The sequence below is a fragment of the Passer domesticus genome, chromosome 11 (genome assembly GCF_036417665.1).
Source record: "Passer domesticus isolate bPasDom1 chromosome 11, bPasDom1.hap1, whole genome shotgun sequence".
Taxonomy (NCBI): domain Eukaryota; kingdom Metazoa; phylum Chordata; class Aves; order Passeriformes; family Passeridae; genus Passer; species Passer domesticus.
This window is the reverse complement of record NC_087484.1, coordinates 9,973,734-10,001,078: the sequence shown is the minus strand read 5'-3', so window position 1 is coordinate 10,001,078 and position 27,345 is coordinate 9,973,734. Positions and strand designations below refer to the sequence as shown.

Genomic DNA, 27,345 nt, shown 5'->3' with positions numbered 1-27,345 from the left:
CCAGCACCCACTGGGAGCTGCCAGACTTGCTGGCTGCAGAAGCAGGAGAGAATTTCTCAAGTATGAAGGCACAAACGAAGCACAGGAGGAGACCAACCCTTGTTCCACATCTCTTTAGGTTCTCCCTCCTTCCTGCTGCCCCTCACATCCCACAGGCTGTTTCTGCAAACAGCCCAGGAGATATTCTTTTTCCTACAAGTTGCAGGAAGGCAGAGGACCAGAAATTCTCCTGCCAGGTGTGACACTGCAAAGAACTGCCATGAGAGCTCTCCACACTCCTTAGATCACCAAAGCCATTTGGCACCACAACATTTCAGCCCCAAATACGCTGGAAGGGCAGGAGGCAGAAGCCGGCTAAACAACCAGGAATGGGGAAAGCACAAGTCCTCAGAGAAAAGTGAATGACCAAAAGCTGCTCAGTCCAAGGCAGTGCACTGAGGAAAGTAAATCATCAGTGCCTCGCCATTCTTTGCTGTGGGTCCCTCAGAAAACACAGATCCTCTGCCTTGTCTGCAGCTCTGCCTGGAAACAAAACCCAAAAAGGACCTTTTCTGACAACAACTTCAAAATGTTTAAGCTCATTTCACCATGTTTGGTTTGGTTTTGAATACAGTAACATACAAGCAATGAATTCTTGAATTTATTTTTTTTTTAAAGTACAGCTCCCATAAGCTAAAAAAGTAAATGGGAGTGCTTTGCTTCCTGGGGTATGGAACTGGAACATTTTTCTAGCACCTAATAAAACATTGTTTGGTTGATACTAACCATTAAAATATGTGTTTCAAGTCATGTAATGTTCCCTGTGAAATTTGCCTTTTTGCTCCATGAAAAAAAGGGCACTGAAAGGAATCCTGCAGCCATAAGGATCTCACTTAATTCATGGAAGTATCATTTTAAAAGCCTCACAACGTGATCAAAGCACTGTTGAGAACAGATGTTCCAGGCTTTACAAATTCCAGCATAAGTATTTCTTATGACATTTATCACTGCTAAATTCTTTCAGCCATATTTTTCCCCACAAGAAGCATGTAGGCACTTTTCTCCTCGGGGAGGATATGCTCACATGTGGACTGGTCTCCAGCCACAGACCCTGTCCTCCCAGCATCCCTCCTCATCTGCAGTGGGGAGAGCTGTGCAGTGTCACCAGCAGCTGTGGTGGTAGCCAGATCCCAGCAGAGCTGGGCACGGTATTCCCCACTTCACAACAGCAATTTAATGGAGGAATCACTGTGTCAATGTTCAGACTCTGTCTCTCAACCCTTCACACAGACCCTCTCACAGAGAAGTCACTGCTCCACTACCCTGACACCAGAGTACAGCCTACAGAGCCTACATAAAGTGTTTTTCTGTTCAGGGCATACACTATCATCATCCCTCAAGGCCACAGCAGGCCACCACTGCCCTGACAAATGCTGAGCAGCCTCATCCCACCTTAAAGCCAGCCCTGTTTGAGCCAGGAGCTGCACGAAAGACCTGCATGACCCTTTCTGCCTAAAATGTTGGATGATTATAGATCTCAGGTAGAAGCCACAAGGAAATGCCCTCAGCCATGTCCACACCCCAAGAAAACACCTTCCCTGGTCCCTCGGCTCCTTCCATGGATGTGGAACCCCCTGGCTGTGCACAGGAGCTAGAAGGGTGCTTCCCTGGCTGTAGCAGAAGATACTCAGCACTGCCCAGCTACAAGGCCAAATGCAAGCAGGAGATGCTCAGGTGCCTTGTGGGCTACTCAAGCCAGATGAGCTGAGCCAGAAGCAGCAACAATGGGGAGCTGCAGGGCTGTGAAGGAACCTGCTTGCTCCTAAGACAGCAGCAATGAGTCCCCATTCCTAGAGGTGATCATGGAGGCAGACAGTACATATTTCAACTGCAATTCAAATCACAGTCAAATTTCCACCAAGAGCAATGTTCCCTCAAAGTTTAACTCTCCACAGTCAATTTCTGTGTATTCACAGTCTCAGGAGCATCACCAAGTCCTCTGTTGACAAAAAGTCTAAACACCATGCAGTCCTGGGCAGTTTCATGAGAGTGAGCTGTGCACCAACAAAAGACTCACGACTACCCCAGAATCTGAAACATAAAACTTATCTCTGAATAACATTGGAAGGTTTTTTACCCCTTCCAAACAAAAAAAAAGGGGATCTGAAACAACCAGCTCCTTTCAAATTTCACACATTCGCAGAAGAGGGTGTTTGCGAAGAGGTCCCCACAAGCACATCACTTCTCTAATATGTGCCAAATTTAGTTTCACCTGTTTCCATGTGCTCCCTTCCCAATTCCTACAACCTGCTTGCACATCCTGTTTCACTATGAACACAAGCTTCTTCCCTGGGGCAGCAGCACTGCCTTCACTTCTCCTCACAGTGAGCTCAGACACCAGTCAAAATAGGAGCAAAAACACCAGACAAGTTTACCCCTCTTGCTTATCCAGACTGTGAGCCCAATCAAGGCACCACCAGGGCTGTGGCAGATCCTACCCTGGCTTTGGGTACACCAAAATGGCACAGCAACAGGCCCACAGTGAAGTCATCCATCAAGAAGATGGAAGAGTGACCTCTGAAAAAGCAGCAGAAGGCAAAGGAGGTCTCCCAGAACAAGGCAGGAAATGAGGAAAACACATGACAGCAGAGGCACCAAGGTTGCAGCAACAGGGAGGATGCTGAAAGTGAGCACAGATCTCAGGAACAAGGACAACAACTCAAGCAAAGGCTAAAGGATATCAGAAGAGCAAACACAAGCAAATAGAGGGTCTGTAAAAAGCCTCTACCAGCAAAGGAATCACAAGTAACCACAGCAGGAGTCTTCTTGCCAATTCCATGTGCTTTTCTTGATGGACCTCCTAGTCTAAGGACTTCTTGAGTTGCTTAAAACTTATTTACTTCTTCATTTATGAGGTACAACTTCGTATTTTAAGTACACACAGAAAATGTGATGAAAATTTAAACACTCACACAAAATCTTGCCACGCTGGCAACAGAGACTTTGTACGTGCACGAGCAAGTGCTGGCACACAAGCAGGTGCATTTACATCTATACTACAGCTTTTCAGCAAAAGGACTGTCCCCCTAAGTGTCTTCAGAGTGAGAAAAGAAAGGAGGAGGGGTGTACAGCACTGTCACAGACAGGCCATGCTCCTCTGCTCCAGCCTCAGAGACAACCAGCACTGATATCAAAGTCTCTTTTCCTGCAGGTCCAGTCCAGTCCCTCCCCTCATCTGTGGGAGCATCACCCCAACAGCTGCATTGCATCTTGGGCTGCAGCCACCTCTGGGATGTGAGCCTGGGCCACCCCTGTCCTTGCACTGCCCCAGTGACAGTGCCATCAGCCATGGAAAAAGGACAGTATCTGCAGAGCCCAGGATGCAACGAGGGAATTTTAAAAGGGCACTTCAGTTGGCATCAGAATTTACTGGAATTGTTCTGCTGAATTATTAACGTCACAGCCCTGCTCCAGACCAGAGTCTGTTTTGTTATCTTGCCTTCCCACTCCAAGTGAATTTGCTGGGTGATTTTAAAAAAGAGAAAAAGGCAGTGACCAATTCTCAGGCCTTCTGATTGAGACACCAAAAGCAAAAAAACATTCCTACATTACTTCCTTCTTGTTTTTCTAAATAAAAATAATGTATAGCCCTAACTGGATAATAAATATGCTCAAAAGCTGTCCTTAAGTAAAAGCTTTTGATAACAAATTGCCTTTGCTAACCGCTATTTTACTGTTGAATTTTTTATTGTTGCTTAAGCACTGCAATTATGCTAATAAGCCTGAGAGGATGGTACACTAAAGCATTGAATGTGACAGATATAATACTCAATAAAATGTTAATCTTACCTGAAAATTGGAATCAAACAGCCTTATTAGTATTTATGGATATGGCACCTCCAACATGTTTCTCTTAAGAGGAATATATATATGCAATAGATATTTCCAAATATACCCTACTATTTCTCATGCCTCCACAGAATTTAATTCCAGGTGGTTATTACCCCTGCTGCTAATTGCCAGTCCCTTTTGGAATAAGAAAAGAGAGTGTTGCCTTCTGGGATATGCAAAACTCCTGCATGTTCTAGAGTTTTTCCTTTGCCACCTGGAGGATGGCAGCTGTGGGGATGGGGACAGCTGTCCCCAACTCCGAGCATGGCCACCAGGCTCGTGAGGGTGTGGCATGACACAGCAAAGGCTCTGTTCTGCTACCCTCTTACCTATTTTCCCCATATCCTCTCCTTTTACATTCAGTTATTTACAGCTGCTGGAGAAATGACTTCTGGATTTCAAGATGGTCCTAAACACAAATTCATTTATTTATTTTGCTCTAAAACTTTTCAGCGATGCTGACAGAGAACCAGACCCATCTGCTTCACCACAAGTTACAGCACGGCTAATTTGGACCAAGAGCTGCTGAGCTCTTGCAGGGGTCTGGCATGGAGATGCTCTGTGACTTTCCACAAGCTGCACTGGTTTTTTGCATCTTTATTTAACCACCTAGCCCCGGTCTGCTAGGAATTGCTTTCTCAACTGATGGTATAGTTTTTTTCACCACATATAGGCTTTTTCTAGGGGATTTTTGGCCAAATCCATGGGTTTCAGACCCAGCTTCAGGGCTCCACTGCCATGAACTACCTGAATAAAATCCAAGTGGTCTTCAGCACCTTCACTTTCTCATGTCCAGAAGGAAGAAAAAATGAACTCAGAAGAGCCACATGTTTCAGACAAACTATACCTACATTAATGACTAGGCTCTAAAGAGGCCATTTGTACACAGTGGACTGTGTAGCTTTCAAGTGCTATAGGTTAATGCCTAAATAGCAGCTGCTGGTTTCCAGCTTCACTCCTCAATGCTGCTCTCACCCACAGGAGTCAATTCTGCTGACAGGACAGCAGAAACATCAATAACCACCAGATATTTCCTGACTGTAAAGCAAGATTCTTACCACTGGATGATGTACGCGTCCATGCTGGCAAAGATTAGGTGGGAGATATCTAGGAACTGTTTTATTGACTAGTCACAGCAGGGAAAAACCAAAATGGCTTTCCATTGAAATCTGGGATTCCCAAAGGGCTCAGAGATCACAGCAGGTAACCTACAGGACACAACTCAAAACACCACAGGACATTCAGGGGCTCTCTCCAGCCACGCTTGCAACCCACACTGGCTTGCACTGAGGCAAGGATGGAGTGCAAAGATGGGAACAGGGTGGCTTTGCAGGACAGAGCTCAGAGCAGCTGCACAAACCCTCATTTGCATCGTAAGGAGCACAGAATTTGAAAAAAAAAAAATCAGTTGCTAAATCAAGGGAAGCCACCAATTGACTGAGCTGGCACCTCGAAGAGCCAGAAGATGCATCCAGGACTCCTCCACCCCAAGCAAGCCCCAGCACAAGATGCCAGACACCAAACTTCAGAAGCAGACAACAGCTACAAAGAGCTGCAGGACCACACAGCAGCCACTCCCACAGAGGTGGCAGGACTCATCCCTGCCATGTTAAGTGAGTCTTGTCATTATTTTCAACCCTGCAGGGAAATCTAAATTGAACTTTGGCATATTGCTTTCTTTTGCTAAGCAGCAATGCTTGAATGTTAACTCCAGTCCTGACAGGCATATTTATGGACTATTCTTTGCAAATAATCTTACCCTGACCAGTCCGAAAGGTCAGAACCATAAAAAAGAATAACAGTAAAAAAAAAGCACAAGGCTGGAAAACCATCACTACCATTGGCACAACCTCTCAACTTATTAGCTGTCCTTGCAACAAGGTGAATTGCAAGGTCTCAGATTTATTTGATTGACTGAGATCAAAAGATCATGTGGGAACACAGTAAATTGCATCTTTCCACGAATGCATTTTGCTTTCAAGATTTGAGCAGATAGTTGCAGGAATTGAAAAGCTCAAGAGGAGGAAAAAATAAAAAAAAACATGTACAAAGGTGACTTCAGAAAGGCATCCCTTATTTTCTTCTTGACACCATCTGCATTTCTTAGAGCTATTTGAAAGTTTCTTCCATGTCCCTGTACCCCTGAGACACAATAGCTTATCTCTGCTAAGCAGAGGACGATAAGGAACAATGAGACACTGGTTTAACTCCAGGGCAGACACCAGTGTTTGCTGACATTATGGATGAAATGTAAGCTTTAGAGAAACCAAAGTCCAACACGAGGTTGAAGAACTTCCCATTGAATTCCAGATGTCCTACAAGATAAGACAGGTATCTCACTGATCTTCTTCACTGGACCAAGGAAGACAAAGCACCTGAACACTCCTCTTGGCATAGGATGGCTTGGAGGCTTCCTGAGCCCAGGCTCCATTTATCATCAGCAACTCCTAGGGAAGGGATGAAGGAGGAAGAAGCAAGGGAACTAAAGGAGCAGATATCTTCAGGACATCATTTCAAGACCTAGCTGGTGAGCCAGCATTTTTAAACTCAGGAAAAGCCTGCTGTGTTTGCTGTCAAGACAAGACAAAGAAACACAATGGAGAACATGAACAGAAGAGCAAGAGAAGAAAAATGAAACTCTCCTCCACTTCATCAGCCCTGGGAAAAGAGAGGAAAAGTAATCACTTGGTTCCTCTCTCTGTGTTCCACATGATATTTGTGGTTTGCTCAGTATACCTATGTTTGTAGCATTGTGTTCTCATGTCAGAATAAAACCCATGAGATTACACCCCTGAGAGTAAGAGAAAATCCCTTACATGGACCATGGAAGCAACCCAAACTCCCAGAAACTTACTACAAAGGAGCCAGAATTGATACAACTTCCTGTTTTTACCACAAGTTTACACTACATGCCAACAACAGAGGATTGAACCTCTTCTTTCCCCTGAGCTTATACTTCCATCCATAATAACATCACCGTTCAGGTAACAAAGACACTGAGCACCAGCATTAATTGCTACTGCCTCAATTCTTCACCAGACCATGCAGCTCACTCTGCACAGATACACCCAGCTTTGCCATTCGCCTTATCAGCTTTGAATAAGGTTGTTAAGATAAGAATTTCACACATTCTTATTTCTAATTACCAGTGGGTTAGCAGAACTCTCCAGAAGTCAGGTTGTCTATTTCTCCACCACATGGAAGGATCAGTTCTCCTAAAAGCATGTCTGCTATTGCTCTTCCAACTTGTTCTTAAACCTTTCCATGACTGAAACTGCCTAACCTCCTGGGGGGATCCACTCCAGCACTCAGCTATCCTCACTGTAGATCATTCACTGACACCTCAGCTAAATTTCCTTGCTGCAATTTAATTTCATAATTTGTTTTATTTACCGTGGTTTAGTTTATTCCCTCTCTCCATGACAAGTTCATTATTTCCAAAATTCACAAGAAAGGCTGCTTGTCCTCTCTTTGCCCATTCTCAATCTCTGCATGTGTATGTCATTCCTTACCCCAAGAGAGAAGGCACGTGGATATCACGAGGCTGTTTCAAGGCAAGGTGCTCACCTCCAGAGGTTGATGCATTCAGGCACACGCAGTTACAAAGTACTCTGAAACAAGAAAAATAAAAGATTTGTCTTCAGGGTGGCAGGCAGAGTCCAATCCAGGAGTAAAGGAAAAACCAGCAAGTCTGAAGTGCAGTTTTCTGCATCCCATTATTCAGCATGCGAACAGATCTTCAAAAGCAGCATCACTGACTGTAGGGACATCATGCATCACCACTCAGGGTTGGCCACATTTTCTCTGACAACCACCATAAGGGTTTGATAAATTTGTGTTCTAGGAAACAAAGTGTTCATGGACTTTGCAGAAAGCTCTGCCAAAGTATAAGCAATACCCAGCCCATGTCAAAATCAGATGGCTCTGACTCCAAACCTTTCAGCTCTGTGACAGAGGACAAATTTTAATGTTACTACTAGTGACTTTATTTACAGTGTCACTGAAACCAAGAGAGGCAAGATTTCCAGTCTTGAGATTTAAACGTGTGTAATTATGGCATAGATCCAGAGGGTAAAAGTCAGGTCTGATGAATGGCTTTTGTATTCACAACATATTCCTTACCTCCTGATCCTCGGATGTTCTACCTAGGAAAATGAAATCTCTCACAAACTCAAGTGTTTGGTGACAATGTAGAAAGGTAGAGAATAGATCTACATGAACAACGCCCAAAAACACAGGGGAGAGTTCTGAATGACAAAAACATCCCAAATTTAATGAAAGATAACAGGCAACGAGGGAGAGCAGCAATGATACATTTGCCATCCTACTCCTGGAGGCTCTCAGCACCTTTCAGCAGTAGATCACCTTTTGCACCCCATCTCATCTAAATTCCTGTCTCACATCAGAAGGCGCTGCACCTGCCCCCAAAGGATCAAGTGGCTTTGTAACAAATACGCCATTTCCGATGGCAGAAGCCAAGAAACCCTCAATTTGTCACCTGCTGTGAAAACAAGATGCCTGTTGCACATCTAAGGATGTGCCAATGCAAGAACTCAGTGTCCTGTCTTTTGCATGGATCATCCGTCTGACTACTTTTGGCTACTGCACTTTGTCCATCTCCAAGTTTCTGCTTGGGATGGTTTTTTTCATCCTTTGTAATCCTAGCCAGCTCTCCTGGGCTTTTGCTTTCCTTCATCACTTGCACTCTTAGCAATGCCAACACTTACAGCCAGCCAGCCCAAGTGCTGTCAGCACAGGAAGGCGACACACTCCTGTTTAGCACTGATTGGATAGCAGAAGTGCTGTTTCCAAGACTAAAGAGGAATACCTGCACCAATAATGTCCCTAAAACACCACATAGTAGCTGAGGAGACTGAGCAATAAATGCCTGAAGGTGAAAAACTCAAAGTAATCTCCAAATGTATGTTGGACAAGTGATAAAAGACTCTAAACCATGCCCATCTTTAAGGGTGAAAGTAGCTCCAAGGACTTCAGCAAGATCATCTGCAGCATCAGACACGTTACCTCCCAAAATGCAAGTGAGATAAGGATGTTTAGCAAAGAATAGAGATATGAGGAATGCTTCCACCAAGAAAATACACCCATTTGTACAGCTGAATTACAACAGCTGTTGAAAACCATGGAGTAGCATTGAATGGCAGCCCAGGACGGGGAGCCAAGACAACTACCACATGCAATTGAAACTGCCAAGGGATTAAGTTAGGTCAAATGTAATTACACAAACTGGATCCTGGCCAGAGTACTGGCTTATTCAAGAAAATTAAAAGAGGTGTTCAAAAGTTTCAGAGATTGAGTCCTCCTCCTGTTAATTATTTGGTGAGTCAGTCAGTGAAGTCTCAGTACTCTGGGAGGCCATCTGAAAAAGGGGAAAAATGAGGCATAAACTTGAAAGGCATTAGAAGCGATTAGCAAAAGCCTTTGTTCTCCATGGCAATCCTGGCTGCACCAGCGCGCGAAAGCCTTTCATGTCCATGCTGAAAAGTGGCCTCAGTTCCTTTGATACTTCTGGGAGGAAGCATTTAAATTTACAAATATCCCACTGACAGAAGTTACAGACAACAGTTGAGGAACTTCTGCATAACTCAGCCAGATCATACCCAGCTCTCAGGGAGGCAGTACTCCTGCTGAAGGGAGGAATGAAGGAATGACAACAAGACACAAAGAAGTTCACTGACACCTGGAGCAATGTCCACTCTACATGCTAGTGCTGTATGAAAGCCAAGTCATGTCAAAAAGGAGGTCACAGCCATGTGGGACAGTGGCTTCCTCCCGGTCATTCAGTTTTCAGAAGAGGGAGAGCAAGTCAGGCAATGGTAAGGAGATGAGAAAGGAAGCTTTGTGGTCTGGCAGCTGAGCGTCACTTGGAAAGATTAGATCCTGTTTATGCCTCTGCCATAAACCTTCTGAACGATAAGAGCAAAGTCACATATATCAAATTTTCCCACACATTTACTGCTGTGCCTTTTGTGGCTGAATAAAGATACAGAGGGACTATGTCCAGAGGAGACAAGAACTAGCAGGCAGGGATTGAGATTCTGTGTTCAACCTTTAATCAAGACTTGTACTATAACCATGTACAGCACTACAAAACATGAAGCATTCTGAAAAAACAGGCCTTGTAAGTCTCAGTTTTGGCACCTAAAGAAGTAGATGCCTATGCTACCTCTGTATCTGGGAGTCATCATTAGAGATACACTCATCGCTGTCTTTGAAGCAGGTGGATGCGACAGTAAAAGCAGTACAGAATTGGAGATTAACCTTTTTTGGGTAGCTTATTCAGTGCATCAGTTCAGATGATGCACATGAAACAAACCATTTTTTGACTGACGTGAAAAAAACCAGAGAGATGAAACAACTATCTTCTCAACAAGTGCCATACACGAGGCATGTCAAGCGACATGGCTTCATCCCACAGTGACAGCAGGTGAACACGCAACTGAAGCCTCTGTCATATTGATTTAGTGTGCTTTTTTTTTTTTACCCCTTTAACTTTTCATAAAACAAGCCAGGGAAAGGCAGACATTTCACAGCACAGATTGGTGCAATTTGTATTAATGGCCCAAGCATGGATGCAAGCAGCAGCTTGCTTCTCTTTATGTGGAACAATCAACAGGGACAAGTCTGGTGGGACAACTGCTACCACAGCACACCTTGCCCCAGCCCAGCAACACCTCCTCCTCCAGTGGCTTTGCAACAAGCAGGACAACAAAGAAAACAGGAAAAAAAATCTGTGCTGTCTTGCCATGCTGTGCAAAATCCAGGGGCAAGCAAACGTGGAAAGAGTTTACATTCTGCACTGACCACACACAAGCTGTCATTCTTCCAAAAGTGCTCTTCCAGGTAGAAAAAGCACAAATGTCCCAAATTCCTCATCCCTGGCACTCCTCTGACAAGGTAATCACTCCCTTGGAGTCCTCAGGCACCACACAGATGACAGAGATTTCTTTTGCAAATAGGAATGAAACAGCAAGGCAGTTCTTCCCATTTTTCCCCAACACCTTCCAACCAGCCTCCTCCAAACCAAGTCCACTGCTTGCACTGGAAAGAACCACAAAAAAAGGCAGCTCAGACCCAGAGCCACAACGTGGCCCCTACCACATGTGGGCATCATCACACATCAGGGGAAAACACAGGGCTGATGGTACAAACACTACCAAAAAACAGATTTTTCAACACAAAGCAGGGCAGCCTGAAGGGTTTAATGCCAAAGAGGGACCTATGCTGGCCAGGGTGTGCAGGGGGACATGCCCCTGTGGCAGCAGCAGTGATTAACTAATACTGATAATGGCCTCCAGTGCCTGAAACGAAGCACAAGGAAACAGCACAGAAAGGACTAATGCCAAGTGGCAATAAAGACAGAGGCAGGGCTGTTGTTCAAATAAGATAGTTGTTGTTTTTTTTGCCTAGGTTACTTGTTGTGAAAAAAAAAAGGTTCTGCATGCAGGGACATCCTGTTCACTGTATTAAATTAAAGGGATGATTCAAGAGGGAACAGCTTTCAGCAGACAGGGGGAAAAAATCAATTTCAGGTTGCTATGGACAACTGGGCTGTCTCCTGTAAAACGGAATCGGATTCAGCTCTACAAACCTGAACACTAAACATTCCCTCAAATACGACACACACACACTCACTAAATTAATGAATACAATAAAATACAGACCTGTGCCATCTCCCAGGTTTTCTGGCTGAATGAAGGATACACTCAAATCTGCTAATTGCCACTAAATACAGGACTGGAGTATGGCTCAGTGGTGGCTCTTTGACTGCCAGTCCAACACTCCCTTACAGGAGAAAAGCTTCTTAACAGCCAAATAAACCAGAGCAGTGCCCAGATTCACCTCACTCTGGGCACTTCCATGGGCTCTGGGCTTGCAGTGGGATCTAAAACCATGTGCTGTTGTTCCAAGCTCCTGAAGAACTCACCTAGAAGGGGCATCAAGAATAGCCTGAGGCTTTCAAGCATGTCCTGGCTGATACTGGACAGAGGCAATTTAACCTGCTCCTGGTCCTTGAACAGCCTGAATAGAAACAGTGTCCTCTCCCTGAGCAGCTGACCTATGGTCACAGCCTGCCAGCAGGAACCTCACATGGAGGGACCACTGGGAACAACACGGTGGCCATGGTCCAACGGGTGCCCTCTCCCCATGTTTTGCACTGGAGTAACTTCAAACAGCCTTTAAGCACCTTCTCCACTCCCTGCAGGAAGAAAAGCCTTGCTGAGAGAGACTGGAGCAGAGATGAGGCATCTGATTCTGTGCCCTTTCCCAGTAGCTGTTAAGAAATCAAAGAAATCAATCTAGATCAATCTCTCCATGAAGGCAACAGGAAACATTCCCATCCCACGATACTGTAAGTCTTATGGAGCAGTTAATGATTTTCCAATGAAATGTACCATCAAAATATAAGATTTTATTAGCAAAATCAATGATGTGTGCAGAGACAGTCCCCCGTGTGTCTTAAAAAAAAAAAAAGTCTATGAATAAACCTGACAGGAATAAAGAACATTGTGCAATTATTACAGCTGTTTTACAGGATACTCTAATAATGACAGCCCATACTTCTGGTAAGACACCTCAAGGCAGTACCACAAAAATAAAAAATATAAAAAGAATAGAAGCACAGCATTCCCCTACCCTTGGAGGGTGCATTGTGTTTATTATATTACATTTTTTTCCCCCAACAAGAAATAATATCCTGGAAACAAAACCCCAATGCTTAAAGAAATATTTACCAGTCACCTGTCTTTTTCCCCTTCTCCACCAGTTCAGTGTTTCACTGCACTAGAAAAGCAACCAGTGGAAATTTATGCCCATTTAAATCTAGCAGAAATGGAAGCAAGACACATCTGAGGACACAGGAATGGAGTCCTACAAGCTGCCAGTCTCCTGTTCTCAACTGGCAGCTATCATCCACATCAATACCACCATAAAGAATTCAGACACTCAAAACATTAAGAGACCCCAAATCCAACACTCACCTAAGCCCACTACCTGATTTTTTTTTTGTGGAGTTCTGGCTAATGAGCAAGGAGCACCATTAAGCTGCATTTACAGCAAAATGCTCAAGAGTGCACTTAGATGAAATAGTGCCAAAAAAACACTTGACAGTTCTAACCCAAACCGTGACACAAGATCCTAAGGTCCACTCAGAAGAAAAAATTAAGTCTCTATTCCACTTGGCTTTAAACAACCTCTGGATGCATGTTGGGATGGACAGGGAAAGAATAACAAGAATACCTAACAGATGTTTCCATTAGCATAGATTTGCCACTCATTTCTCTTTTTTCTACCATCAAACTCCTTTATTATCCTTGCTGGATAATTTACAGTGCTTGTTGCAAAGTACAGTTTCTAAGAACAGAGGCAGCAAACACTTGACAATGTACAAGTTCAAAGAGCTGAGCCATGCATGACCTGCAAGCAGATTGTTGCTATTTCCCCGCATGTATAAAAGGGCTTTGCCTTCATGCAATGCTGGAACTTGTCATCATGAAACACCCTCTATTACAACATGGCCCAGAGGAGCTACTATTTTGGGTCCTAATAACGTGCTGGGTTTTACAGGAAAGAAAGAAGGCAAGTAACATGGAACAACCCAGCTGTCAAGGAGAGAAACAGATGGGATCCTCACAAAGCTACACAGATTGCCTTAGTCAAGTGCTGTCACAGCCCATCCTCGAGATGGGAAAGCATGGCGCAGGAGCTAGATGAAAGGAGCTTGTGAAATTAAGTAGCATCATCACCTCCACAAGGCCTGTGAAGAGACAATAGAGAACTGCTTTCCAGGCACTCTGATCCCAAGGCAGTAAAACATGACTCAAGGTTGTCAAGCTGCTTTTTTCAAATGCCTTTTGGCTGAGTGACAATTGTCCAATTCTCCTACCTGTTTGGCCCCCATGAAACACAGAGAGCATCCACAGAAGCACAAGCCACATCTGTGGTCTTGGAAAAGCTCTCCCCTGGGTAACACAGGGCTGGCTGGAAGTGTCCCTGCTAACATGGCCCCAGGTCCTCGCAGGCAGGCAAGACACCAGTGCACAGGCAGCACCAGGATTCACCCTGCTGTGGCTTCCAAACAATCTAAGACACCACAAGACTTGCCATGGCAGTTCAGTTCTCAGTGCCTTGGCGCTCTGTGAACCAGTGACAGACCAGGAGAGGGGAGGGATTGGCCTGAACTTCCTCATTCAAGCTCTCAAAAGGGTGCTGCACCCAAGGGAACAAACCAGTGCCTGGAAACCCCAGCCCACTTGGAGATATCAGGGCCCATATCCAACAGACAGAGAACCTGTGCATTGTACTTCCAGGCCAAGCACAGCCATTCACGCCCACAGTGACTCAAACCCAGGCTGAAGCCAGATGATGAATGAAGTAACAGAATCGATTACCTTACCTCCCCTCCACCTCCCACTAACCGGAAGATGCTATTCAGGGAAAATATAATTTAAAGGCAGAGGCTAATGATGAATCAGATTGATTTTTAGATGAAGAAAATAGATGTAATTGCAGTCTACCTGCTTGCAGCTTGCCAAGGCGGAGTGAGCTTCAGGAGAACCTGGCCCCCTCTCCCTTTCCTCGTCCCACCTCCATCTCCACCACAGCAAAAACAAACCTCACAGAAAAGAAATTCCTTTACACAAGACAATTGTGTGTTGCTCGGAGCCAGCTCAATGCTGGCCTCCCTCTTCCTGCTCAACAGCACAGAGCCTGAATTAATGGATATACAGAGGGCCCACTTTCCAGGGAAAAGCGAATTCCAAGTTTGCAGCTGGGAAGAATGCATCGTATGTCTGGTATTCACGCTGCGCCCTCTTTTCCTCTTCCTTTTTTTGGCCGTATAAGGAGCTGAGCACAGCAGGCTGGACCAGCGAGCGCAGCGCTGCCTGCTCAGCACCGTTAGACCTCAGACTTTGTTTGTCTTTACTGGAAATCCAATAAATCCATCTAGGAAAAAGGCTAGTGCACACGCCGTGGAGTGTCAGGCTCAGACCCCGCAGTCTGGAGATGCAGGATCCAAACAGGAGCCAGCTGAATGAGACCAGCCCAGCAAGTGCTCCTGCAGAGCTGCAAACACACGCACTGCACAGGCAGTAATTACCTTTATTACATTGCAGGCAAGGGAGCGGGGGTGTGTGTTAACTTAAAAACTAGAGACCATTGTAGCTACAGTCCTAAAGGGTTGTTTCACAGGTTTGCAGTACTCAAGTAATACCTGCACAGGAAATAAAAGCCAGCCTGGCCTGGAGTGCACACACCTGGGGCTGGGAGGATTACGTGCCTTTGGCCACAGAGAAACATGTCCTCTCTAACACACACAGGCTATAAACAGGAGTGTGGGATTGCACTTTAGAGATGCAAATTGCTGGGAACTTTTCCTAAAGTCCTGACAATCCCTAAGTTCAAGTCTATTGCCACAATTTCAGCAGTAGACTGAGGTTTCCACATCCCAAATGCAATTACAATATTGCCTTCCAAAAACATAAAACCTTTTTGCCATTACTGCTTCTGTAAACAACAGACTATTCCTGCGGGCACCCAGGGTACTGCAGGAGGAAAAAGGAGAGGAAAAGACATGCACCATGGGATGGCAATACCAACCATCAGAGCCCCTCAGGCTTGGCCCTAGGACCAAAATTCAGGGCAGAAACTCACAAGCAACCCCAACCCTTCCAACCACCCTGTCTTGCTCTCCCACCTCTGTCACGGAAGGATGTGAAGTTTCATCTCCTTCCCAGCACTAGCAGCTCTGGGCTGCAGTTCCCCATCCCCACCCTCTTTTTGGAGGTTCTGTCCCAGCCTCTGCAGCTGCCTGCTCCCAGCCCTCCACCTCCACAGAGCTGCCTGCACGAGGAAAAGGGAAGGACAGTGGCCAGAAACCCCTTCATGACATCTGAAAACAGTCTTCAGCCTTCACCTGTTACATCCAGATGGAGTCAGGAATGCTCTGAAGCACAGAATGAAGCGGCTTAGATGAAGACACACTGTCGAAACTCAGCTGGGGGAAGGGAAAGTTTCTAGCCTCATTAATAACAGCCTGAAATTAAAAGCAGAGCTTGTAGTACAGCTGCAATTTCAGCTACCCCGCTGCTTGTGTTAACAGTGTGGCTTTATTATGGTCAGGGATTAAAAACAGCTTCAACAATTAAAGGAGGGAAAAGAAAAAAAATAATGACTGAATGAAAGAACCACCACCACCAAAAATCAGTATAAAAAAATTCCTGCGGGCTGGAATGATTAGCAAAAAACACTTGTGTGCTGTGAGGAGCATGAGTGAATGTCTCCTTCCCCACACAGGCCCACACATGTCCCTGACAAGTATATCTGTCCCCCACCTGTGGGAAACCACCCAGTGCCCTGTGGCTCAGCACCAGCCACCATCAGCCTTCCCAGGGATGTCACCCCCAGACCAGGAATAGGTGGTCTACAATCACCATGCTCCAAGCAGACAGCTTAGAAACTTCCTCACTCCTGCTGTCTAAATAACACAACATTCAGAACAAAAATGGAAAGAAAATAGTTTTGCAACAAATGACTAGCGCGCATCAAACTTCTCAGGAGGCACCAGTCTCATTGAGCAGTTCAGAAGAGCTGAGAAGCAGCATGCCCACGTCTCTTGGAGGTGAGCTGGTTGCCTGAAGGTTCCTGCAGGCATTCACCCCACATTCCCTGGCACCTGCCCTGACACCAGCTGGGATAAGCTGCCACTGGGAAATCTCAGTTTGTTGTGTCCCAACACAGCAGTCGTTGCCTTTGAGAGCTTGGCCAGTAACGTTGAGATTTAACCTACTCATTCTGCTTTATGAAAATTAAAAGCAGTGTCTTTGAAAGAAAGAGGAAGACTATCTCCCTTCTCTTTCACCACCTCCCTGATACAAGCATTCCCTGGAAACATCACCTTTAGGGCAATCACCAACATTCACTGCAAAACTACAGAGGTGCAGAAGTTCCTTCAGGGCCAAGCTCACACTTGCTTTTTCTCAACAGTGTTTCTGTACTCTCACAGGTCTTAGCTTCCATTTCTCCTCTGTGCAAAGCAGGGGATATCAGAAGGGTCAGCCCAGCTGACCAGAAATTCTGGAGTTTGGGATTTTACTCCTTTTACTTCACGGTTGCTTTTGCCTTTGACCAACAACAGAAAGAGAGCACAGCCACAGGACAGCAGGAAGGCATCAGTTTTGTCACAAACACAGCCACACCTACAGCTCTTTCTCCACTGCAGAAGGTTAGGCCTTCAAAAATCAATCCAAACTTGGCCCATCCACCAAAGCCGCCACCTTTGCACTATGTGGATATTAACCCAAGGACCACGGGACATTCCCAGAGATATGCTCTGGGCAAATTCCTGCATCCACCACAGAGCTGCATTGCTCCAGAGCCAACTTCCTGACACAATGATGGTCATCCTCCCCAAGACAACAGATCCAGATTTCTCCAGTGTTTCCCATGAGGACACACTGGACAAATCTGGTCCTTGTGGCTGCTGCAACCCAGCAGTAAAAGCAATGCTGGGAACACCCAACAGATCCGAGCCCCGTTCCTGCTATGGCATGAATACAGAATCATTTTCCATAAGGGATTAAAGTCACATCCCTGTCAAGGAAGCTATTAGTTAACAGAAAAAAATCTTTGCCATTTTTGGTGACAGAACCATGGACCCAGAAAAATTCTTGCTGCTGCAATGAAGGACAGAGACATCCAACCCAAATAAAGAAGATCCATCATTATATGACAATGGCAGTGCTCAGACATCTGCCCTGAAAAGCCAGCCAAAAGCATTTTACACTGTTTGCTTTCACAAGCTCAGAAATGCAAGTTAGGCTGTGCCAACCCTTCGCAATTCCCTTCACTGGAGGGCACAAAGGACCCTCAGAACTGCACTTGAAGTCATGTCTTCACAAATATCACAGCTAAGGTTCAAGTCCCCAGCAGCCACACAGCTTCTGCACCATGTCCAGCGCAGGTTTGGTATCTTAGACAACAAAAAATCTCCTTTATTTTACCCTCAAGTCTCCAGTATTCCAAAACTATTTAAATGAAAACTAACAAGCCCCACAATACACTTTCCCAGACACCAGAGCAATTTCTAAATGCCAAGGAGACTGCAACCTGAAGTCACCATGGTTTAACAAAGGTGGGATATGACTTCTTGGTGGTTTCAGGTAATGGGCTTTGCCTTGCCTTTTCAGCAGGCTGGGAGCACATGCGGCCAACACAACACAGCCACTGCTCAGCTGTGAGAATGAACAGGCAGCCCAGGCAGCCTCACAACCACACCATGGAAAGCACTACATCCTATCCCCTGCTTTGCAGACAGGAGAAATTTAAGCTAAAAAGCAAAGAGCCACCAAAGAAACCCAAAACCAACCACCACAAAACAACAAAAGCCCCCAAAAAGGGTACAGAAAAAAAACCCCAAACAACACAAGATGTGAAGTTTGGAGCTGCACTGCCTCAAACCACTCTCTCCTGGATGGAAAAGAAGGGGATGTTTGAAGGATGTAGGATGATACCTGCACCAGGTACAGTCTGGCAGTGGGTAAATAGGCTGTGGCTTAAGGGAAGTGCACAGAAGCAGGAAGGACTGAGGACGTGCCAGCCAGCAAGGAAGGTGCTGTAGCCACAAGATATGGCAAAAAAAAAATCAGATTGTTCAGATCCTGTCCTTAGAAATAGATGCTGGAGTTTTTCTCTCACATAGGACTGCACTGAGAAAGATTCCTCACACAGAATTTGTAACCTTCCATGTCACAGTTTTTTGAGTGCAAGTAATGTCCATTCCCACATAGGCAGACAGGGACCAACACTATGGCTGATGTCAAACTGCACTGCTCCTCCTCTTACAAAGCTGCTTCCAGCTCCAATAGAAGAATCCCCATGTGCTCAGATGGCCAAAATCAGACAAGTGTTGAGCACTGTCTTTACCTAAAATCTTTACTAACATATGAAAGAATTACAGTGGGCCATCTGCATATTCTTGTCAAAAATGTATCTGGTTCAAACTCAGTTCTCCCTCACCTCCTCTGACATATGCCCGTATTTCTCCATTAATAGTTGAGCTGCTGGTGATAACCTGAGCAGATTCCAGAGCTTCAACATATCAGTGAAATAACCCACTGCAGCTCAGGGTGGAAACAACATCAGAACCAGTAGCTCCCATGAACTACAACAGCTCTAAGGCTTACGTTATAGAGCTACTGGAATTTATTAGTTTAAACATGCCAATATCTCAGAATCACAAAGGGCTTAAACTTTGTACCTGTACAATGCAAGAACAAATTCGTTACAAATGTCATTAACAATAAACCATAAAGGCGTTTCCAGAGGAGGAAATCTGGGCACCTACAGTGGATTGTCAGAGAGACAAAGTACTAAAGTCAAGGAAAGAACTCTGGTTTGTCCCTTTTTCGAGCCTATCACAGACACAGGCTCCCAAGAATGCAAGCCTTTCCTGTTTAAATGAGGAACCAATCACCCTTCTAGGGTGACACCACAAGCTTTGGGTTTTGTTTCCATTTTAGCATGTGCAAGCCATGAGGCACCAAGGGGACCTATGAGCTGCTGCTTCTCAGAGACACCAGACACACCCGAACAACAGCTCTCAATAGTTCAAAGCTGGCACTTCCCAGTTTCTGCCAATTTCTTTGATTCCCAAAAGGCAGTCTATTACCCTTTGAGATTGACAAGCTCATTTTTGTAATAAAAACGTAAAGGTCCCTTGCTGCAAAGAAACAGTCCAGCTAGGAGAAGCCAGCACAGCACAAACAAGCCTTCAGCACCACATCATACATGGAGCTGAAAGCCCTGAGATCCTGCCCTCCTGTTTCTAAAGTACTATTTTGTATTAATTGGACTTAGTGTGGGTTTTAAACGTTACCTGAAAACTCTCCTCAGTAAAAGGGGGTCATTCAGGCACATTCACAGGAGCAAACCTCCTTTTTAGGGTGACCTAAAGTTGGAAGGTTTTGCTCTAGCTAACACTGGAGATAGAACTTGATCAGAAAAGCACCCAAGGTCACTGGCGGTCTTGGCAAGGCTGGGTTAACTACAGTAAGGGCTCGAAAGAAGATCTGCCTAGTCTGGAGGCCAGGGGTCCAAAAGGCAAGCCAAAAAGTAACTCGTTCCCTATCCTAACAAACTGTGTTTTCAGCTGGAAGTCGCTTGGCAGCCTTCCTGCCAGAGGATGCTGCAGGTCAAGACAAGGGTTCATTCCCGGCCAGGCTGAGCGGGGACACGAAACACAGGAACAGACAGTGCTCTGCAAACATGGGCTGCAGCTCCAGGAGAGCTGCATCTGCTGGGCTGTCCTCAGACAGAAAGGGACACTGGTGGCCAGGACTGGTGTGCCCCAGGAGGCATCAACCTGAAGATGAGCAGGAAGAGGATGGAGTAAGTACTGAGGGACAAACAGGGGAGCCAAGGCAAGTCTTCAGGCACTCAGCTGCTCCACACCTGCTTCACAAACACCTTGAGTTCCTTGCTTCTGTGAAAATCAAGAGCAGTGGCATTCTGTAAGAAAAATGTCACTTAAACTCCTTATTAAAGGTAATTTCCTCTCCCACCCCTTTTCATTAGCAACACTCAAGCATTCATCAAACGATCCCGTTACTTCCAGGCAAAACGTTAGTCTTCTTACAAAGAACCTATATATTAGCACTGTCTATTGTTCTAGCCATAAAAAGTTGTACTAAAAAAATCAATTGAGAAGCACAGTGTCCCATTCACCTGAATAGGAGTTTACCTTAAATAAACCTATCACACTGGGGAACCCGTAAGTGCTTGAGAACAATGCTCATATGCGGAAAAAGATGCAGAAGTAACCACATTACTTTTCCCTTCTAGGCAGTAGCTTTCCACTTAAATTTTATACAATGCACCTGCTTATTGCTCTTAGTACACAACATTGCATTCAATTCAAATCCATGCTGCAAGTATCCCACTCATAGCAAAGAGACTTCAGAAAGGGAAAAAAAAATCATATAAAAGGGAAGCAATGTATAGCAGCACATTACACAGCACCAATTCCAGTCAGGCTGTCATTCTGATCACACCAGATGCCATTTCAACTCCAACAGTATCCTTCAATGAAACATCCTTGTTACAGCATTATTCTTGATGCACAGAGTCCTTTTGAAATTAATGGTATAAATTCTCTTTGTCATTTCAAAAGGACTGTGTTGCTCAGAGTCCTTTACCTTTTCACATCTTCCTTTCCAATAACTTGCAAAGGAGTAAGGCCAAAACAGGCCATTCTTTAAGGCAAAAATTAAAAATAAATAAATAAATCAGCTTTTCTTGGTAAGGAACTACAGAATAGGGCTGTGAATCCCAGCTCAGGAGAGCCTTATGTGTCATTCCAGATCTAGGCCAACTCAGCAAATCACTTAAGCTCCTGATTAACTATAATACGTGCTTAAGTTACTTTGACTTCCGTAGGACTTAAGATATACTTAGATGCTTTCCTGTACAGAAATACTCTCTTAAATCAGATCCTGTTTTGTAGGGTGGCTACACACACACATGCAGCTCATGCCCCCAAGAAAGCTCTGGCTATAAACCAGACTGCCTGAATTTTGTGCCTCACTATAGACCAAAGTGTTTCACCCAGAGCTTTAAGTAAAGCTCAGGTCTGGAAGTGCTTTATCTCAGACAGGGACTTTGTGAAGGTTCAGCTCTCAGTTTTAGACTTGGTAAGTGATGCTAAGACTCACGAGAGTGCCTACAACACACCAAAGCTGCCGATGTTTCCAAGAGGAGAAAATCTCCCTAGACCCAGTTCCATCTGCTGTAAATCACACTGTGGATCAGTCACAGGCTGTGAATGTACAGCAGAGACCACAAGGACCTTTCACTGGTCCCTTCTGAACCACTTCTCCTGGTGGGGTTACGCCTCAAAACACCACAAAGTTTTGTCCACATCAAAGACATACAGAGTTACAAGCAGGAAGTCTCTCAGCATCAAATGAGACACCAGGTTTCAACCCTTCTCCATGCTCCCTGTGAGGAACACAGCAATTTCCCACCCCCGGTGAGGTAGAAGGCTGGGGGGCAACTGCTAAACTATCCTGAACCTGTCCTACTACCAAGGAGCTCTCATGTTTCAAAACAGAACCTCAGCCAAAAAAAAAAACCCTTTGCCCAAACCCTCTCCTCACCAGCTCCTCTCTTGCTATCAGAGTTAATTAATTGAAAGCACATCATTCCTACAGCTTACTGATAGAAAAGAACTCCTGCTATGTAGAGGCTTGGTTTTCCCATCTTGCCTATTCTCAAGGCAGTGCAATAAATTATTATTATATATGGAGGCTTTGCAAACAACTAAAGCATCCTGAGTGTCTGCACGGGGGCATGCTGTTTCTCAGCGTGATCTGAAATAGCCAAGATATTAAAATCCCACAACGAACTGAGTTTCTAATGGAAAAACTGATGTGCCAGATGTTGACACTGATAATCACTGTGGCATCCTGGAGCAGAGCCCAAACCCCTCTAGGTTAGATGGCTTCACCAATCCCTGCTCCTCAATGACCCATATTACAGTCCCATATCACCCACCTCTGTGGTTTCTCACCCAGAAGAGGGATGCACACTATCCTTTCCAAGCCCTGGACCTTCCCACCTCTTTCAATGACTATCAAGCCCAAACAAGGGATCAAGCTCTTCACTGCTGAAGATGGCACAGGAGAAGGAGCACTTCACAGCAAAACATCAAATGGTGCAGCCAGGTTTTGGATTCCACCAGCCCAACAGCTCAACCCAACCCTCCATTTGGGGAAGCCCCAACTGAACAAAACCCAACTCAGTGCAGCAGTGCAAGAGGACTGTATTTTAACTCTTGAAATCCTCCTCTTTCTTATTGATGCCACCCAGTGAAAATATGATGATGAGAAAACTCTGCAGATTCAAGATATCAAGGTTGAATATCAAGCCCTTTGCCAGGAATCAGGAGAGGATCAGGACAACAAACAACACACTCCCAGCACACCTACAAGGCCTGAGATTGGTGTCTGATTCAAACCCACACCAACCTTTAAAACTACTTCTCCCCAACGTGGTGGAACAGGCTCCAGAAGCAACGGGGATGTCTGATCCTCCTGCTTTGTGCAAAAAGCCAAAGGTGTTGCTTACCCAGGCAGCTGTTCCCTACTGCAACACAACTTCAGGGCTTTTCCCCCCTCTCTGGGACCTCCAACACCCTGTGAAAGAGGATTCTGCATCTCCAGCAGCCTGGGGGCTCATGGAGCTGAGGAGAAGTCTCAACATGCACTCCCACACAGAGGGGAACAGGTTTGAGCCGGAGGGTCTCTGTGGGAGTCTTGCACTGAATATGAAATGTACAGTAGTGCCGAGCCTTGTTCCAACTGAAGGCTAAATGCCTGTCTTCCCCTCTCAAAACACATGGGTGTCAAAATATCTGCTGATCAGACAAATTACAGAAACAGAGACCACATAATGACTGCAGGGAGGAGAGCCACTGCTGCAAGCCTGCCCCAGGGAAGTGCAGGATCCCAACATATAAAGCAGAACACCATCCAAAAGCAAAAAGAAAATAGTAAAGTTTACTGCCTGTCATTTAAATAGGGATTTCTGTTACAGAAACACACCAGGAGCCTGCCTGCCCTCCTCCCTCAGCCCCTGCAGGGAAAGACATCATCTTCCTCCAAAGGTGACAAGAGATGAAATAAAAACAGAAGTGACAAAGAGACATGAGGAGGGGAGTTGCAGGATGCTGCAACTTCTCACTTCAAAGCAACAAACTCCTTCTACCATCAAGTTTATTTGAGTATCAACAAAGGGTAAGACTTGAGAAAAACACAGGTATTCAGTATCTACACTTATGCTGAGTCCCTTGCCAACCTTTTCAGTATGTTAAAAAATATTTTAAAAACCCAGTGGTTTTCAGTAGTTTCTTTCTCCCATGGTTGCTGTGAGAAAGTCTTGCAGAAACCATGGTAGAAATTAAATACTTTAAAACACAAATGTGATTGTACACATCTATTTAGCATGAAGCAAAACTCAAAAATTATTTTTCCTCAAATTACAGTGTGAAATTTCAATAGAAGGGAACAAATTTCTTTGAAGTCAGTGCTGTCCTTTCAAGCTGACCTTCAGTCACCTGAATCACGTGCCTAAGACCACCAACACGATGCAATTTCCATCTGCAAAGCTTTGGTCTTATAGGATTTATTGTTTAAGCTGCAAGGGAAGCACATTACACACTGCTGACAGTGCATTTGCGCATGTGAACAAAGATGAGGGTGAGGTGAGATTAGGACAAGCTCGAGGGAATTAGCTCAGTGGGTTATTTATTTCATGACAGCACAGATTAAAAGGGCTGACTGTCCCTTTGGCCTTACAAGCACTCATGTGAGTTACCAAGCACGTTTTATTGCAGGGAAGGGGAAGAGATGTTATCATCCAGGTAAATATCTCAACAAACAGTTGAGTATTTGATGGACAGCACTTTGCATGTGATTAGCATGAAACCTCCCAGGATCCCTAAATGCCTTACAAGGAAATGCTGTTTTTAAGCCTTACTGGGCTGGGTGGGCTGGATCAGTCCCAGCTGAGAGGCAAATATGCCGAGTCAGAGGGATCAACTGCCCAGCCAGGATATCACAATCTTCAGGCAGGGCCAGCCTTGCCCAGCATGCTCCAGTTCAGCAGCAACACCAGCAACTGCAGCCTCCCAGTCCCAACTGGTACAGACAAGCACCCTGCTCACGCCCTTTCCTGCTGGACCAGGCTTCACAGAGGCTCTCGAGGGATTGAGTAGCAGATTTAGCAGTAAAAACCAGACAGCCTCATTCCTACTGACCTGCTCACACCGTAACGTATTTCTCATTTCCGAGTGACTGGCTGTTCTCTCTCAGTCCTGGTTAATATTATTTGTGTTTTAATGCTTTCTAGGAACCATTCCAGCTTTACATCACAACAAATACCACTGGGTAGGGGAAACACTTAATCTGGCTGGCCTTGTTTTTGGTACTTCACTTTAGGAACTGGTCCAAGCAGAGAGAGAAACAGCAGTGCCTGCCCCACGGCCAGACCTCTCCCCACATACACTCTGCCCCACTGGAGATGTTGCCTGCAAGTCTGAAGGTGGTTTTCATCAAGGCTGAATTCTGGAGCTCCTCCAGAAATCCTCCAAGGGGAATGAACAAGTCAAATAAAGAGAAACCCACAAAAGCTTGAGATCAAAGGACCGTTTGGGTTCTTTTTCTTTGCAGACACAGTGTGTATTTCCCATTTTCTTCCTCTCAGTCTCACCAGCAGCACATGTTTCTGCAGCCATCATTGCCAGAGTAAGTGCCCAACTTACTGGCTGAGCAATTGCTGTACAACACCCAGGAGGAGGATTTTGTCACCACCTCATGCTAAGAGCTTGCACTGAGCTGCTCAGCGACACCCACCTCAAAACTTCCTGAGCCACTTCTTCACAGGCCATTATTCCCACCAAGCTTTTAAACCCTGCTTGTTGTCTCTTCCTTCCCATCCTCAGGTCCAACTCAAGAAAGTCATGGCTTTTAAAAAAAAAAAAAAAAGGCAAGAACCCAGTCAAGGGTATCTGCTGTTTAGGACAGGCATGACAAGCTCAGAAGGTGAATATTCACTGTCACCAGTTTGCCCCAGGGAGGGGAGAGGGGGACTCAGCGTTACAACACGTTAATCATTTACCCACAGATTTTCTCAGGAACTTATTACCCACACCCAGAATCTCAGGAGCACGTCTGCAGGGTGCAGGCAAAAAGGAAATTGGGGAGGGAAGAGGAGGAGATACCTTAAGTCAGCAGGAAAGCGTAAAGAGCTTGAAGCCAGGGGTTATCAACCAGACAGAATGACCCAGTTATGCAACTGAGAAGAGAAGAAACATAAAAACACCAAGGAAGGCTGAATACTGTTAGTTTCCCAAAATACAGAAGGCACAGATAACTGGCACAACCAACCATGAGAATTGCATTAAAATACAGATTACACAGCATCCACCAGGATTGTAAAAAATCCTCAAGAACTTAAAGTACCTCTTGCCAGCAAACCCACACAGTGCCATGGAGCAGCAGAGAGCATCTGAACTCCAGGCAGCAGCTGGAGGTCACCATCCATTTATTCTCAGGGAGCATTCCTATTTATCTCCTACCACCAAGTAACAACATTGGTGAACAATAATTTTTAGTCAATATTTCAGTGTTTAGGAGGGGAGGGAGCTTTGTGTTGTACTATTTTTCTTACACCAAAAAGGTACTAGAAAGCTGAAAAGTTCAGATCCTGAAAGGCCTGTGGGTTTTATGGGAGGCAGGGGTTCTTGCTAAATTTTTTCCTCCATGCAAAAAAGTATCCCATTTTCCACCCAGGCAATAGTTTTGAACTCTGTACAGCAACAACCTCTGCTCTTGATAGTGATGGTTAGAAGTGCTTTGACAGATTTTATCACCCCTTGAAGTGTCCAAGGCCAGGTTGGCTGGGGCTCTGAGAAGGCTGGCCTATTGGAAGGCATCCCTGTCTGTGGAAGGGAGATTGGAACTGGATGATCTTCAACATCCCCTCCCACCCAAACCAAAGAGTCAAGGATTAGCAATGCCCTTCTTCCAGACTCCAAATTAATCTTCTGCTCACATTAGCTTTCAATTTTTTCCATCAAATTAGTCATTACTCCTCTTAATATATTACTAAGCAGTGGACTGAATCAGGTCATCTTGTTTTTGGGAGGAAGAACCATTTGCACTACCTTGTTTGCACAACAGAACCATTGACTCTGCCACATCCAGCCCCAGCACACTGCTCCCCTCCACTCCTTTCTGGTCCAGACCAGCTCCTAATCATTGTTTTTGTGTAGGTCCCACAATCCCACCCACATGCAAGGTAATAAATGCTTGCTTTGAGTTTTTGGTTGGTTGTTTTTTCTCTTTGACCAAGTGACATTTTTCAAACCAGATGACTTTTTCCACTTTAAATGTTAGCAAAGGTGGGGGGGATGTGGTGAGCAAACTAATCAGTTCATCTTTCTCCTCTAGTTTGATGCAACACTGCCCTTACTCTTACACAGCAGCAGCACTTGTCAAATGTAGTTTTCACCAAAATATTTAAATGCTGCAGAGAAATTATCTATACCTTCTCTATTTTCCACCACCTGTCAATTACCATTGTTGAATGTATCAGAAATAGCTGTTCTCTTTTGTATTTTGCCAAGCTTATTCACACGAGATACCATGTCCCTGCTGCTATTAAATGCCCCAAGGGACAGGACAGCTCAGGCATCTGGAACACACACCAGACAAATCCTCCAAAGCCACTCCAGGATGATACACAGAAATCAGGAATACAAGGTTTGGGAATAAAAGTTTTGAAGTTCCTTGTGCTGTCAACAGAAGTAAGCCACCAACCCAGTGAAGGCAGGAGCACTTGGAGATTATGGTGCCACATCACCTCCTCAAGCTCCTGTAGCATCAAAAAATGTCTGAA

General features: G+C 45.1%; 1 protein-coding gene across 13 annotated transcripts in view; it reads right to left on the bottom strand.

Moving 5' to 3' along the window:
- LPP (LIM domain containing preferred translocation partner in lipoma) overlaps window positions 1–27,345 on the bottom strand; it is a 331,648-nt gene that overhangs the window by 262,403 nt on the left and 41,900 nt on the right. For 12 of the 13 annotated variants that reach the window (XM_064385623.1, XM_064385626.1, XM_064385629.1 and 9 more), the window contains one exon: window positions 7,383–7,481. The gene's annotated coding sequence lies outside the window, so the exon portion shown is untranslated. The remainder of the gene's footprint in view (window positions 1–7,382; window positions 7,482–27,345) is intronic. The other variant, XM_064385634.1, reaches the window with a different exon arrangement.